Source organism: Gorilla gorilla, chromosome 8 (genome assembly GCF_029281585.2).
Source record: "Gorilla gorilla gorilla isolate KB3781 chromosome 8, NHGRI_mGorGor1-v2.1_pri, whole genome shotgun sequence".
In the NCBI taxonomy this organism is placed as follows: domain Eukaryota; kingdom Metazoa; phylum Chordata; class Mammalia; order Primates; family Hominidae; genus Gorilla; species Gorilla gorilla.
In genome coordinates, this window is record NC_073232.2 from 147,947,730 (window position 1) to 147,962,699 (window position 14,970).

A 14,970-nucleotide genomic window follows, 5' to 3' on the forward strand; every position below is an offset into this window, starting at 1 on the left:
CTCATCTACCATCTTGAGCTGAATTTAAAATGTAACTGCAGTTTATTATGTCACCTGTTCGTCAAACACTGATGCAAAGCTTAGTTTTCAGTGTGAAGAACCCATGACTAGAGAAGGGAAGAAGAAAGGGTCAAGCAGACCTCATTAAAGAGTGTATGGGCAAGAAAACACATCAGATGTCTTGATAGGTTTTTTAAAGTCCTGTTAGACTTGTCATGATTTCCAAAACACTAAATGCCATCTAGTATTTTGGACCCTCCAAAATTACAGTAGAATATTATTATGGGTCATCTTAATTGGAAATATACAGGAAAATCCTGATGATTAATGTAGACTAGTGATAGCTCTCACACATTTATATAACCTATGTTGAAAAGAAAGAAGAAAGGCAGGAAGGAAAGAAGGAAAAAGAGCGGAGAGAGAGGAACAAGAAAACACGTGGATTTGTGGAAATGAAAATTTTTAAATTACTAATTTGCAAGAATGGGTAAGAAAAATACCGAGTATGAACATAAATGCTTTCAATTCCGTTTGTCTCTTAATCCTTCTCAGTCCGTGGCCAGTTTTGAAACTTGGTGTAACTTCCTTCCTTTATTCCTCCCTCCCTTGCTCCCTCCATCCCTTCTTGCCAGCCTCCTTCCCTTCCTCTCTCCTTGAGTTTCCTTCTTCTTTCTTGTTCCCTCCCTCCCTCCCTCTCTCTTTTTTCCCCTTAGTTTCCCCGGAAGCACATATACCAGCCATTTGAATGCTTTCTGCTCATAGATACTGCCAAGCCCCCTCACCCAGACTGCTGAATAGATTTGGTAGAATGGAATGAGAAACATAGACTTTGTGTCTGTGGCGGCCACCTCTGATGTTGCAGACTTTTGCCGTGATTATGCACTCCAGCCGAGGGACGCTAGAGAGGTTGAAATTTCAACTGTGGGATTTGCCATTTTGGAATTTGCAGAAATGTACTGGATATGCTAACAGCAGCCTGGCTAGCCTCCACTTCACAAGGAAGTATTTAAATATACACGTGTAATATGAAGAAAATTGCATTAGATCATAAGGGATGAATTATTTTGTAAATGACTATACCATCAAATACCATACCTGATATCAATCATCTTCATCAGACAGTATCTGTGTATGTAAGTAGATAAACAAAAAAGCAGGAGTTTATTTCTCTCTAATGTATCCTTGACTCTCTAGCAGTGACCTCTGAAATGTCTCTTCTGATCCAGACTTGTTTGAATCATGTGCAACATTTTAGATTTGTCTTTTCTCTGCAAGTTTTTTTTGTTAAGTACCATAACATATTGAACCAAATAGTTTTGCTTGCTTTCTATTGATGACACATGATTTTGGCTTTTATCTTCAGTGGAAAATCAATGTGTCACATGGAGTTCACTAAGAAAAAGGTATGGGGCCTCTTTGTAATTCTTTGTCAGATGATTGCTTTATCTTGATTTATGCCTTCAAACTTTTTCCCATTCAGCAGAAAATATTGTGTCGCTATCTGTGAGAGCAAAGCGATCTATACCAATTTATGCTCTAAGTGTAGCCTCCTTCCAGAACTGCTTATGGAACATATCAACTCACTATAGATTAGGGACATAATGGATTCTTCTTTCTTAAAAGTGGCAGATTGACAATTTTAGTTCATATACAAGCTTTTATATTAACATTAAAACAATATTTCTATGTAAAGTAAAATATTGTAGTTGATTATTATTCGAGGGCCTCCCAGAATTTCAAGGTCTGAAAATAAATTCAGTGTTCCTGGTGGTAACAAAATTGCCCCTACTTCCTTGTATCAGGACTGCCATTTGGAACTGCTGGGGAAGCTCTTTTCAGAAATTATTTTCAAAACAGCATTGTTGCCTTTTGCCAAACTGAAATCTGGTTGTAAACTTTTGAAAACTAGTTCCTTGGAATGGAATTCAAGTTGTCTTCTAAGCAATTTTTTTTAACTCAAACATACATTCTATCTTGCTTTATTATGTCACTATTTGTGTAGGAAACATATTTCTATTTTTACCATTTTCAATTTATTTACATTTACATTTACATTTGTGTGTATATATATATACACACATACATACACTTTAAGTTCTGGGATACATTTGCAGAACTTGCAGTTTTGTGAAATAGGTATACATGTGCTGTCGTGGTTTGCTGCACCCATCAACTCGTCATCTACATTAAGTATTTCTCCTAATGCTATCCCTCCTCTTTCCTTCCTACCCACTGACAGGCCCCAGTGTGTGATGTTCCCCTCCCTGTGTCTATGTGTTCTCATTGTTCAACTCCCACTTATGAGTGAGAACATGTGGTGTTTGGTTTTCTGTTCTTGTGATAGTTTGCTGAGAATGATGGTTTCCAGCTTCATCCATGTCTCTGCAAAAGACATTAATCCATCCTTTTTTATAGCTGCATGGTATTCCATGGTGTATATGTGCCACATATTCTTTATCCAGTCTATCATTGATGGGCATTTGGGTTGGTTCCTAGTCTTTGCTCTTGTGAATAGTGCTGCAATAAACATATGTGTGAATGTGTCTTTATAGTAGAATGATTTATAATCCTTTGGATGTGTACCTAGTAATGAGACTGTTAGGTCAAATGATATTTCTAGTTCTGGATCCTTGAGGAATTGCTACACTGTCTTCCACAATGGTTGAACTAATTTACACTCCCACCAACAGTGTAAAAGCATTCCTATTTCTCCACATCCTCTCTAGCACCTGTTGTTTCCTGACTTTTTAATGATTGCCATTCTAACTGGCACGAGATGGTATCTCATTGGACCAGGGGTGATGAGCTTTTTTTTTTTTTTTCTTCGAGACAGCCTCACTCTGTCACCCAGGGTGGAGTGCAGTGGCACAATTTCGGCTCACTGCAACCTCCACCTAATGGGTTCAAGCAATTCTCCTGCCTTAGCCTCTTGAGTAGCTGGGATTACAGATATATACCACCACGCCTGGCTAAAGTTTTTTTGTGTGTTTTTGGTAGAGACAGAGTTTCACCATAGTGGCCAGGCAAGTCTCAAACTCCTGACCTTGTGATCCACTCGCCTTGGCCTCCCAAAGTGATGGGATTACAGGCGTGAGCCACCACGCCCAGCCTATGATGAGCTTTTTCTCATGTGTTTATTGGCCGCATAAATGTCTTCTTTTGAGAAGTGTCTGTTCATATCCTTTTCCCACTTTTTGATGGGGTTGTTTTTTTCTTGTAAATTTGTTTAAGTTCCTTGTAGATTCTGGATATTAACCCTTTGTTAGATGGATAGATTGCAAAAATTTTCTCCCACTCTGTAGGTTGTGTGTTCACTCCGATGATAGTGTCTTTTGCTGTGCAGAAGCTATCTTTAGTTTAATTAGATCCCATTTCTCAATTTTGGCTTTTGTTGCCACTGCTTTTGGTGTTTTAGTCGTGAAGTCTTTGCCTATGCCTATGTTCTGAATGGTATTGGCTAGGTTGTCTTCTAGAGTTTTTATGGTTTTAGATCTTATGTTTAAGTCTTTAATCCATCTTGAGTTAATTATTTTATAAGGTGTAAGGAAGGGGTCCACTTTCAGCTTTCTTCATTTGGCTAGCCAGTTTTCCCATCACCATTTATTAAATAGTCAATCTTTCCCCATTGTTTGTTTTCGTCAGGTGTGTCAGAGATATGTTGTATATTTCATGGTACAATGCCTTCTGTCAATGGGGAAAAATAACAAGCATATATGGGATGAATGAAGTCTGCTATGGTTAAGGTTGAGAATATTTACTGATCCTTGAGTTCAGTCTCCAGGAATGTTGGAAATAGAGAATGGAGATAATGGAGATAAAGAAAAGTTCTGAAAATGACACTTCCCATAGTGTCAAAATTGTGATCTATTGCAGAATTCTGTGATACATCAAAATCTCTGTTTATACTGAGGTTTGTTATTGTGTATGAGCATATCTTTATCAGGTGTAGGCTATTTCTATACTTTCATGTCTTTAAATCAATGTTTCTATTCACATATGTATATGTGCAAATAGAAGCATGTTAATATTATATATATATATTTTCTGTCATTACCATGATTGCTATGATTATCATTAGCATGTATTATTAGTGTGACCGAAGTATCATCAGTATCAGTTTCTTTCTCACTGCAGTGCTCCTGTAATGCTTCATTTCTACAGAGCCAACCTACACCCACCGTTTCCCTGACTATAACTTTACCTAAAGTGTAAGCCCTTATAAAGCCATGAAAGCCTACCAAGAATTGTCAAAGAAGCTAGGCAGCAGCCAGGCTCTGCCTTAGGAAAAGATTTTACTTTTTATTATCATGTGCAGTACTTAACTACTTGTTTTGACCTCTAAGATTTTGCTCTCCTATATTTCTATCCCCTGGCTTTCTGATATTTCATGTGATTATATTTGAAATTTTAACCTTGCTTTTCTTTTTGGAATCTCTGATATCTCTGCTGCCACAGGTAATGACAGGTTCCTCTCTAACTGTTGGTGTTATCCCTGGTCAGATTATTACTGATGACAGAAGTAGATGTTTTACGTGGATTCTCTCGATATCAGAAACAAATACAGATATCACAACTCAAAAATGACAGACTGATAACCATTATGAACTTAGATGCAACATTCTTAATACAATATTAGCAAATTGAGTCTAGGAATATTTAAAAATGATAATGTGTTTTAACCAAGTGGGGTTTATCTCAAGTTGGTTTCAACAACTGAAAATCTACCATGCTGACAGAAAAAAGAAAAATCACGTGACACTCTCAATAGATGCAAAAAAGGAATTTACAAAATGTAACACATTTTTTAAATTAAAAACTCCCAGCAAACTGAGGATAGAAAAGTACATTTTCAAACTGATTATGTGTTTACAAAAAATCTATAGCAAACATCTTACTTAAAATGGTGAAAGCCTTAATACTTTCTACATAAGATTATGAAAAATGCAATGATGTCCTCTCTCCCTAGTTCTTTAAAGTATTGCATTCAATATTAAATAAGTGGAAATATATACCAAGTTCATTGATAAATATTTAATACTTATGAGATGATAATTCTCCTGAAATTGATCTCTAGATTCAGTGGAATTCCCATGAAACCTTATAGGTCCTTTTGGATAAATTACAAAACTGATTCTAAAACAGGGAGAAAGAAAGAAGGGAAGGAAGGAGGAATGGACAGAAAGAAGAAAGAAATAAAGAGAAAAGAAAAGAAAATAAGAAATAAGTGACACCCAAGTTGGGAAGAAAGAAAAATACTATTCTCACGTGATGTCAACATATACATAGAAAATCCTTAGGCATCTGCAGAAGTGTGCTAGAGGTATGAAGTGAATTTAACAAAGTTGTAGGATGAAAGATCAATAAATAAAATCAATTGTGTTTCTATACACAATCAACACCAATTAGAAAATAAAATTATGTAAGCAATTTAACTTATAATAGCCTCAAAAATAATAAAATAATTCAGAATAAATTTAATAAAAGGTATGCTGATCCAAAATTTCTAAATCACTAATACGAGAGATTGAATAGGTAGAAATATGTATCAAGTTCATTGGTAAATATACATGTCATACTTATTAGATGATAATTCTTCTGAAACTGATCTCCAGATTTGGCACAATCCCAGTCAAACCTATAGGCCTTTTTGGAGAAATTACAAAGCTGATTCTAATTTTTTTTTTTAAATGCAGAAGTCCTAGAATAGCCAGAGCATGTTTTAGAAAGAAGAATAAAGTTGGAAAACTTTCCAAATTTCAAGACATATTGTAAAGCTACACTAAACAGTACAGTAAACTTACTGGCATGAAGAAGACATATATATCAGTGAAACAGAATAAATAATTTAGAAATATATCCTGCCTTACATGGCCAAAGTTGCCAAAATATTTCAATAAGGAAATCAATGTCTTTATAAAGATGGTACTATTAAAATTGGATATTAAATGGAGAATATGAACTTCAGAATTACCTCACACCATATCCTCAAATTAACTCAACATGTATTTTATACATAATGTAAATATAAAATGTATAAAGCTTACTGAATAGGAAAAATTTTTAATAATCTTACTATAGCTAAAAATTTTTTAGATAAGTAAAACGTATAAAGCTTACTGAATAGGAAAAATTTTTAATAATCTTACTATAGCTAAAAATTTTTTAGATAAGAAAAGGATGGATGAAAATGGAAAAAAATAGTAAGTTGGACTTCATGAAATTAAGACTTTTGCAACTTAAAACATAGCATCAAAAAATGAAAAGGCAAACCACAGATTGGGACAGAATAATTTTAAATATGTCTGATAAAGAACTTTCATCTAGAATGTACACATAACTAAAAAACTAAATAACAAAACACAAATAACTCATTTAACGTAATATTTTGACCTAAATGGGCCAAATATTTGTACAGATATTTTAATTTAAAAAGAGATGATGTCCAATACACAAATGAAAAGATACTTAACGTTACCCGTCATCAGGGAAATGCAAGTTAAAACCACATTGAGGTACCACTGTACACCCACTGGAGTGGCTGACACGAGCAGAACTGACCATACCACATGATGTGAAGAATTGCTATTCACACCTGGCTAGTGGGACTTCAAAATGGTACAGACATTTTGGAAAGCAGTTTGGCAGTTTCTTTTAATGTTAAACTTAGTACTGATCATATAGCCAAATAATTCCACTGCGACTCAAAATAAATAAAAACATATCCGTACCAAGCCTCATCCTTGAAGTTCATAGCAGATGTGTCCATCAACTTGTAAATGGATAAACCAGTTGTAGATGGAGTACCACTCAACAATAAAAAGGAGCAAACTGATACAACAGCAATATAAATGAATATCAAAAGCATTATGCTCAGTGAAAGAAGCTAGACATGAAAGACACCAATGTATCATTCCACTAATAGGATACTCTAGAAAATGCAAACTGTAGAAACAGAAGCAGATTAGTGGTTGCCTGTGTTCAGGAATGGAGAAAAGATCAAATGCAAAACAGCAAAAGAAAACGTTTTGTGATGATGCAGATTTTCTGTATCTTGATCATGATTGTGGTCAAATGATGATATTCATCTGCCATAACCCATTAAATTGCACATTGAAAAGGGTGAATTTTACTGTGTGTACATTATACTTAAATGGAGCTGTAAATATGTTTGGAGCTTATCTGTGAACATTAGTTGCAGAGCAGGAGTTACTTTTATAGAGTGGAAATCTGCTGAGTGCCAACTTGAGAAGGGTTGAAAAAAATTAGAACCTTCTTCCAACACATTTCAGTTAGAACACTCTTAGGATGTCGTTACAGCTGCGCTCTATATTGGAGTCTCTGATGAAGTCACATGTCTGACGATCTCAGCATGCCTTTAATCAACAGAATATACACGTGTTTTCTTTTATTACTATAAAGGATATACCAAACAACTTTTTCAAGACTTTACTTCAAAAAGGCACGTAGTTTTGCAACATTTTTGGTAAGTCTTTAATTATTTCAAAATGAAAAATTGAAAATAAAATGCAATTATTTACTCAGGCCCCCCAAAAAAAGGTCTGTACGGGGAATGCATGTGGTGTGTGTGTGTGTGTGTGTGTAAGTGTGTGATTTGAAGAATTGAAAAAATTTTAGTGGGGTTTTGTAGCATCACTTTGATAGCATCCTGTAATTTTGTATTGTGTTTGAAATAAAAATAAAGTGAATACACTGATAAAAGAATTTGAAAAGAATTTGCATTATTGCCTAAATTATGTGTGGTTTCCACAGTGGCATGAATCGAGCATCTTTAACCTACATAACAATATATCAGAAGTATTAGGTAAAAAATAAGTAAACTAGTATAACAAAGTTAAATATTTCTAAAGTAAAATTATAGCTTTATTTTTTTTTCCTGAAATGTTTTGAGGAGATGTTTACACCAAAAGATATTATCACTGATCAATGAAACTTTTTCAGAATTTGCTTGTGTCCCACCAATATTTGATTACATAGTGCTTCTGTGAGTTCCATTTCATTAATTTAGCTTTGACAGGAGAGAAGGCAATGGCTCTGCAGCCTCTCTCGGTGTGGCATGATCCTGGTTCCGCTGGCTGATCTCTATTAGAACCATGGCCTTAATCATGCCTTTCATGCTTCTAACTTGATTTGCATTTGTTGTGTGATCCAAATTTATTCTCTCGTTTAGTCGCTTCCACCCATAGAAAAGCAGGTCTTTTTCATTTCTCCTTCACCATTGCCCCCATTTTTTCTTCTTGTCCTCCCATGATGAAAAACAAGACAGAAAACAAACTATAACAACAACAGACACCTTTTGTCTGTGGTCACCAATGCATTGTAGCACTAAACTTTGTTCAAAATCTCTAGATCTGACCTCTATATCTGCTGTTCCCAGAGTTTTTCAATGTGTTCTCTAGACTGCTGTGACCCACTGACAGAAAGTCTAGCTATATTTAATTGAAAGTTATTACTGTCTGATATGGTTTGGCTGTGTCCCCACTGAAATCTCATCTTGCACTGTAGCTCCCATAATTCACATGTTGTGGGAGGGACCCAGTGAGAGGTAAGTGGATCATGGGGGCAGTTTTCCCCACACTGTTCTAGTGGTAGTGAATAAGTCTCATGAGATCTGATGGTTTTATAAGGGGAAACCCCTTTCGCCTTTCACTTGGTTCTCATTTGCTGTTTGCCTGCTGCCATGTAAGATGCGCCTTTCGCCTTCTGCCATAACTGTGAGGCCTCCTCAGCCATGTGGAACTGTGAATTCATTAAACCTCTTTTTCTTTATAAATGACCCAGTCTTGGGTATGTCTTTATCAGCAGCATGAAAATTGACTAATACACTCACTGTCCATGAATGATACTCTGTTAGCCCATTTGCATTGTTATAAAGAAATACCTGAGGCTGGGTAATTAATAAAGAAATGCGGTTTATTTGGCTCCTTGTTGTGAAGGCTGTACATGAAGCATAGTACTGGCACCTGCTTCCAGGGAGGGCCTCAGGAACCTTCCAATCATGGTGGAAGGTGAAGGGAAACCAGCATATCACATGGTGAGAGAGGAAGCAAGAGAGACAGGGAGGAGGTGTCAGTCTCTTTTGAACAACCAGATATCGCATGAACTCACAGGGTAAGAACTCATTCATTACCAAGAGGACAGCACCAAGCCATTCAGGAGGCATCTCTCTCCAACATTGGGGATCACATTTTAACGTGAGATTTGAAGGGGACAAACATCCAAACTATGTCAGATACCAAAGCTGACAATGCTTAGGATCTTTAGCTGTTCCAGGTTCTGGGAAAAGGGAGAGAGTTAGCTTCCCTCGTCTATGCTGTGCTACTCCATATTATATTAGTAATTATTGTTCTCTAAAGGTTCTTAAAAGCAAATAAACAAATGCAAGGCAAAACATATAAAAGGCAAGGCAAAACATACGAAATGCAAGGCAAATGCATTAAAAAACTTTTGAGTGTTAATACATAGATTTTATTTTATCTTTTTAATTTCTTTTGCTTAACCAAATAGATTATGTAGTTTTGATTAACTGGCCATGAAATAGCTCTGCCTACATAGAATTTCCCATGAATAATTGGTTGTGGAGACTTTTGTGTGTGACCCAAATCCTCCCTCAAAACTGAAGTTTGCCCAGCTATTGGGAGTGTTGGCAAATCATGCCTCTCAGCTGATTCTCTCTAGAATTTATTCTCAGGAGATCTAATTAATAACTTGTCAAGCTGATGTCCATCCTTGGGGACAACTCGTATCTGAAGAATGGCCAGTGAAAGGTATTAAAACTCCATACTCCTGCCTCAATTTAGGGCAACTCTGAAGGGTCACCCCAGCTTCTCAGCTCCCCCTTGAGATTAGCTGAGGTATTTGTTGTGACTGCCTCACATCTCAACTCCCTTTATCCAATTCAGCTTTTTCGCCACAGTTGTTGGTTCCTAGGATTTTACCCAGTTAAATATTCTCTACACAAATCTCTATCTCAAATCTGCTTTACAGGGAATGTGGCCTCAGACAGGTTTTCATTAGGTTCTGGACGTAACTCTCATTAGTCATTGATATGATTCGGCTGTGTCTCCACCCGAATCTCACCTTGATTGTAATTATCCCCGCATGTCAAGGATGGAGTCAGGTGGAGATCATTGAATCATAGGGGCGGGTTCCCCCTACTGTTCTCCTGGTAGCGAATAAGTCTCACGAGATCTGATGCTTTTAAAATGGGAGCTTCTCTACACAAGCTTTCTTCTCTGCTACCATTTAAGATGTGCCTTTGCTTCTTTTTTGCCTTCTGCCGTGACTGTGAGGCCTCCCCAGCCATGTGGAATTGTGAGTTCCTTAAACCTCTTTCCTTTCTAAATTACCCGGTCTTGGGTATGACTTTATTAGCAGCATGAGAACAAACTAGTGCAGTCTGTTCTATAAGCCCAAGTCGGATCACAGAGTCCCGCTTTCTGTTTTTTTTTTCTAGCCCATATTTCTACTAAAACTTGACTCCTATAGACTTAAAACAAAATAATTAAGCATGGCTAGTATTTATTTAATATTTTATACGTGTCAGGTACTGTATTTTGTAACTTATCTTTTAATAATCTTTCCAAATCTCTAAAAGGAGAACTCTGCTCTTTTATAGAGCAAATAAGGATGGCTCTGAAAATGTTAGCATTAGGGGAAGTAGGGTGAGGGACATAGGGGGCACTTTGTGTTATTTGTGCATTTTGCTATCAATCTAAAATCAGGTCAAAATAAAAATTAAAAAAATGGGTAGTAGAAGCAGGTTGTTAAGATTTTCAGTGTGACTCTAGAATTTTTTTGTTTGTTGTTTGTTTTGGAGTGTAGTGGTAAGATCTCTGCTCACTGCAACCTCCACTTCCCAGGCTCAAGCAATTCTCCTGCCTCAGTCTCCCAAGTAGCTGGGATTATAGGTGCCCGCCACCACACCCAGCTAAGTTTTCTATTTTTTTTTTTTTTTAGTAGAGATGGGGTTTCAGCATGTTGGCCAGTCCAGTCTCCTACTCCTGACTTCAAGTCATCCGCCCGCCTCAGCCTCCCGAAGTGCTGGGATTATAGGCATGAGCTCCCACTCCTGGCCCAAAGTTCATATTTTAACTACTAACCTAAATTATTTAAAAAACAAAAGCCTCCTTGGACTCAAACCAGGTCAGAGTGACATGATCATGTGCCTGTTTTGTGCAGGGTGAAGTGAGATTATTATCTAGGAAATAGCTGAAATGTCTTGTTGTGGGCATACATATTTCATATAAATTCTAAGCTTCATATTAGCACTTAGATTATAATTATCTAAAGAATAGAGAACAATTTCATATAATTTTCAGTGTATCAGGCGAATCAAAAGTATACATACAAGCATGCAGATGAATTTCAGTGAATATAGTGGTGACAATGCTCAACAGAATATGTGTCCCCCACCCAACCCTGCTTCTTGCTCTTTCACTGTCCTAAAGATAGAACAAAATGGTTCAGGCATCCAGCTTGTCCCCTCCACACTTCACACTTTTACTTAATAGCAGCTTATCTTTAACACTTTGTCATCTTTAAGATGTTGCTAATTCTTTCTGGTAGATCCCAGGACTGAGGATGAGGAAGAATGATTTTATTTAAATAAAGTTGCTTAATTAAAAAACCCTTTTTTTAGTTTTAAAATATTTTCATTATTTTATAAAATTTTTGTGGGTACATAGGAGGTTTATATATTTGTGGGGTACATGAGATGTTTTGATACAGGCATGCAGTGTGAAATAATCACGTCATGAGGAATGGGCTTTCCATCCCCTCAAGCATTTATCCTCTGAGTTAAAAACTATTCAATTGGCTGGGCACGGTGGCTCACGCCTGTAGTCCCAGCTCTTTGGGAGGCCGAGGTTGGCGGATCGCCTGAGGTCAGGAGTTTGAGACCAGCCTGGCCAACATGATGAAACCCCATCTCTACTAAAAATACAAAAATTAGCCGGGTGTGGTGGCGAGTGCCTGTCATCCCAGCTACTCGGGAGGCTGAGACAGAAGAATCATTTGAACCTGGGAGGTGGAGGTTACAGTGAGCCGAGATCATGCCATTGTACTCCAGCCTGAGTGACAAGAGTGAAACTCCATGTCAAAAACAAACAAAAATCAATTACATTCTTTAAGTTATTAAAATTAAACATTGTAAATGATTTTTTTTCCCAAAGCTTTTTCAAAGAAAAAAAAGTAGAAACAAAGACACTTTCTACTGATTTCCAATATGGTGACTCTGTATTTCTAGCATGTGTTAAGGTGAAAAATTGATTTTATGTTTAATACAAAACATAGCATAATGTAATGAAAAGCAAGATTGTAATGATAAAGGAAAATAACACTAGTGCTAATTTTTTTCAATTTGAAGCATTGGATTAAAATGAATTAGGTTATATTCCAACATGTTTATATTGAATTTCTTTTTTCTCCAATTGGTTTCTTTTTATTAATGGGTGAGTGTTGCATTTGTATAAGGTTTCCCTATTATATTCAATTGTTTTGAGATGCTTTTAATTTGAAGTTTTTATGTTTTCTTTTTGATGTATACATGTTATGCTTTTATGCTGAATTTGATAATTGGTGCTGTATATGCAAAGCAAATGTAATTTCCCAGCTTTTATTTTTTAAAGCCCTGGGAAGCAACATAATAAAGTAGAAATAGTATCAAGACAGGAGTTAGAATACCTGGATTCTAAAATTTAAATTAAATTAGGATCTAGTGACATTATAGGTGTTCCTTGATCTTCTGATGACCTGATTCCTCAAAAGAAAAATAAAATAATCTATAAATTGTTTCTAATTCTAAAACTCTATAAATCCTATTTTTAAAATTATAATTAGTTGAACTCTATAAGGTCACAAAAATCCCTATTAAGAAACTAAAATAAAATTTTATCATATCTTAAAAATACTCTGATCTTTTTTTATATGCTGACATGAATTCTAATTATTTTTGAGCCCCTAAAAAACATTTAAGATCACAGTTTATGTTTTATTATTGACTTTCAGATAATTAACATTTTACTGATAGATATGAACAAATCTACTCTAACAGAGATAGTCATTAGTTTATTTCTCTCTTTTCAGTATCAATAAAAAGTATCGATTTACCAATAACAATGTATTAATTGCCTGAAATAAATGAAACGTAAGCAGCAAAAGTGAACTTTTTAGTATAACTCTTCTTGTAAACATTGACTTAGTTCAAAGGGAGCTTATCTTTAAAAAAAAAGCGCTAATTCATGTCTATTGGTATAGATATAATCTTTTTTTCCTTGAAAATAGATCCTACTATACTCCAGACACTATGCCACTAGGTGCAGATATTAACACAAATAGCAGGTGATCATTGTCCTCGTGGAGTTTATTTTAAAGAGAACAAAGTGAGACAAAGGCACACAAGCAAAGAACTACAATACAAAGGGGATGGCATCTGACTCAGCATGGAGGTGTCACGGAAGGTGTTGTTTTGCTTAGGTTTTGAAGTGTGGGTAGGAGATGGCCCATGTTGAGAGTGGGAACTGGGAATTAAAAAGATGAGGAGGTCTCTGCAAATCTACATGGATGGGAAGTAGCATGCTGATGTGGGAAACAACTAAAAAGTTCCAGAATGCATGGTTTATAAAGCGTGAGTCAGAGAGGGCTAGACCAGTAGCCAGATCAAGGATATCTCAGATGTTATAGTCATGAATTAGTGCATTGACCTGCAGGCCATGGGAGTCACTGAAGGTTTCAGTCAGGTAAGTGAGCTGATCAGAACAGTCCTTTAGATAGGCCGCTCTTTTGGCTGTAATGGGGACACGTTTGAAGTAGGGCTATAGCTAAAAATATACAGACACTTCCTCTTGTCTACAGCCCTGCTGGCATCTGTTGTATTTTGACTTTTTAATAATAGCCATTCCAACCGGTATGAAATGGTATCTCATTGTGTTTTGATTTGCATTTTTCTGATGATTAGTGATTCTAAGCATTTTTTTTTCGTGTATTTGTTGGCCATTTGTATGTGTTCTTTTGAGAAGTGTTTGTTCATGTCCTTTGCCCATTTTTTAATTGGGTTATTTTTTTTTTCTAATTGATTTAAGTTCCCTGTAGATTCTGGATACTAAAAAACAAACAAAAACCAGAAGTAAATAAATTCTCAGGACACACACACCCACACCCACACCCACAGAGAGAGAGAGAGAGAGAGAGAGCGCCTAGGTAAGAGGCCACCAACCACCAGGGTCTAAACTGGGAACACTTTCTAGTACAGAATGAATGGAAAGGATTCATGAAATATCTAGAAAGTAACGTTAATGAGATTTACATGTATGGAGTGAATGAGGAGAAACAGGGATCATTCAGGATTCTGGTGGGAATAACAGGGGGAGCCATTAGTTGAAATTTTGAAGTGGGAGAAGGAGAGGGAGTTTTAGGGAGAAAGATGAGTTGTTTTTTTAGGTATTTCAAACCCTTGAAGCTTCTATGGGACATCGAAGTGGAAATAACAGTCTGTGGGTTGGGACAATAAAGAAAGAAATTGGTTGAAGACTAGGGGAAGAGTATAGAGCAAAGAAATATTTCAGATAATAAACATATAGAGATAGCTGAAAATGTGAGACTGGATTACAAAGGAAGAATGATTTAGTTATGAAGCCCAAGGGCTGACAGGAATGGGTGACTAGTCGAGGAGTTCATATGCATCTGTTATTGTATGAATAAAAAAAATTATCCGTTCCTTCCTAAAGATATCTTCAACCTGTTTTTGGATACATATGGGCACTGCTTTTCACTCTCTTAGCCCCATTTCTTGTTTTAGCCTCTGCTGTAGCGATCAGTTCTGCACAGGCTTTGACCCAGGCTTTGACTAGTTGGTGCAGGTGTGATATGACACTTACCTGGAATGGCCCACAGTTTGTGGCTGCTCTTACTTAAGCAGGTGGGATGCTCATGTAGGTGTCCCTTTCCTCCTCC